Below are 2,848 nucleotides of genomic sequence, written 5' to 3'. Positions count from 1 at the left end.
CTTTTTTTTCCCCCATTTTTCGTTTTGGCCTCCAACTTGAACCAGGCCCATCTCCACCTACACCTGATGCCCGCTTCGAGCTGTGCCACATGAATAGCATCCGCCTCTTTAAGCACACTCATTCTGGAAAAGAATTAACTAAAATCATTGTTTGTTTCACTTTATTTTTCACTATTACCAACTGCAAAGGCTAATCTCAAATGCATCCTCCAAGAAAATATTAATAAGTACAATATTTTTCAGTTTTTATTGTCCAATTCTGAATTTGAAGTTAGTTCATTCTATGTTGTGACATAGTCCCTAACATCGCTCTGTTGTTTAATACATTTAACATCTGTGAACTGATTAGATAACTGTAGGCGCGTCTCCTAATTAATACAAGATGTACTAGTGGATCAACTCTTGTCGCCGATGTTACGTGTGCTTCGCGGTTCCGCTGGGACCGCAATAAAGGCCACGACCCGCAGCACCTCAACATGAAAATACAAAAGACCACTGCAACAAATACGACACGGGCTGATCTGATGAGCAAAAATGTTGCTTAAACGTAAGAGTAACAATAGAGGATGTCCACTCCAGAGGTAGGTAGAGTAGCCAACTCTTGTACTCAAGTATGAGTACTGTTACTTGACAATGTGACTCAAGTAAAAGTAGTCCTCCAAAAAAATTACTTAAGGGTAAAAAGTAGAAATAATTACTCAAGTACTAAGTAACTTCAGATTTTTTTTTTTTTAACCACAGCATGAACATAAACAAAATATATGTTACAAAATAAAATGTTAATGTGCAAATTCTGTTGTTGCAGTGTGTGTGTCAAACCATCTGAAATCTACTGCACGGTGTTTTCTACAGTTATAAGTGAGCTGAAATATCCACGTTTGGGCAGACAGTGCCAGACAAATACTACAATCCATGAAAGCGGTTGTTTTTGTTCGTCTAAATGTAAAGAAGAGTAGCGCGCCGTTGCCTTCGCGGTGTCGACGACCTTCCCAAATAGTCCGCGACGTTGGCACGACAGTCAGCCGGATTGGCGAATCTAGTGTTAATACCTATGTCTGGGAAGCCCAATAGAAGTCATTGAGTGAGGTCATGTGACTTTCTTGTGTTGTTTGATTGGTGAACTAGACTGACTTTCTTGTGTTGTTTGATTAGTGAACTAGACTTAAACGTCACTAGCACTTAAACTGGATTGGCGCAAACTGAAGTCGTAGTCTCACGCACGAGATGGTTGATAAGCAATAGTTGATAAATAAATGTAACAAGTGACATTTAGATCATTGTAACGGAGTAAAAGTACCGTTACTTCTTAACAGCAGAAGCGACAGAAGTGTTTTTTCTGGTCTCGTCAACTTCTGTGACAGGCGGAACCTCAGGCCAATGCGCTCCCATATTAGTCCGCCCTGGAGTAATATTCACAATTACCTCTGTGTGTGGATGGTGGATGTGTGGAATGCATCTAGCAGCCAGTGTTCAAGGGGTACGAAACAGCCTATGACGTCAGCGACGTCGGTGACCCCCTCCCCAGGAAAAACGACAAATTTTGCCGAAAGGCGACTGATTTGCATGTATGATAAATGCCTCTTTGCTGTGTTATATTTATTCCTTATGTATTTGAACAATGCACACAGTGTTTTGTTCATTCTCGGCTCTTAAATTATTTTTCTATGTATGTTTTGGGCCACATTCTCTAATTTAATGTCGGAATTAATTAAAAATGATTAATATGATTATATGTTTTTGGTGGTTTCTGTGTTTGACAAGCCGTACGATGATGCCAACCTTTTAAAAATAGGATAAAGACTAAGAATGCTAACGTTTTGGAGCAGTCTCTTGTGACTTTAAAACTGGCATTGGTGAGATGCGTCAGACCCTTTTATAGGGAAATGGTGGCACGGTTCATGGAGATTCCAGCTCGAGGGCAGGGCTTGTCATTTAGAATGAATTCTGATTCACAAACGTACGCACAGTGGTGCAGAGAAAATTGGCCAGTACGCACGTACCATGAAACTAATGATAATTTTGTGTATACTGTCAACTTGTGCACAGAGTAAAAACATTTCTAGGCAACTATTGGTGAATGGTCCCATTGTGGGTAAAGAGTAAAACAAGTTCTGAATTTGTGGAGTTGACTTAATGAGTTAATTGAATTAACCAACATGCAATGATGAAAACTCATTTTGCATTTTAGCGTCGTCTATCAGTCTTGTTTACCGAGTTCAAATTTAGTAATAATGAGAAAAAAACCTACAAGACAAGTTAGTCTTTCAAGGACACCAGGAAATGACCAAAATGACTGTACAATTGCCTCTTTAAGCCAAAATGGCAGAATTGTGTATTTGAAGGCCTAGGTTCTTGAGACTTTTTTGAGTCTACTGATGGTAGACATAGCTACTGCATTTCATGTTGACATTTTAAACTGGCATTTTCAAATCTGACAAAGTAATAAAATGGAGCAAGTAAAGAATACAGATTACAACGGCAGGAACTTGGCAACCTTCTGTGTATCCTACCAAACACAAGGACTCACATCACTATAGAGCACATACTGTACATGCTTCAATCCGGAGTCAGATGAAGAGGCACGTATCTCATGTACACTAAATATCATCACTTGCTCACTTGGCAGTAATTGTTACCAATGTCATCCAAGGTATAAATTCCAGTGAAGTAGTATATCTGCAGTATATTTGAACTATACCTCATGCTGTAAAATCTGGTGAAATATAATATGAAATAAAGCAAGATTGTTATTCACACAACTTCAACAATCAGATGAATTTCTGACGTGTCCAAAAACTGGCAAGATTCCCCAAATTCACTAGCCTGGGGAGAAAAGTCATGTGCTAAT

This window comes from Phycodurus eques, chromosome 6 (genome assembly GCF_024500275.1).
Source record: "Phycodurus eques isolate BA_2022a chromosome 6, UOR_Pequ_1.1, whole genome shotgun sequence".
In the NCBI taxonomy this organism is placed as follows: Eukaryota; Metazoa; Chordata; class Actinopteri; order Syngnathiformes; family Syngnathidae; genus Phycodurus; species Phycodurus eques.
The sequence above is the reverse complement of the archived record's forward strand: the minus strand, read 5'-3'. Positions refer to the sequence as shown.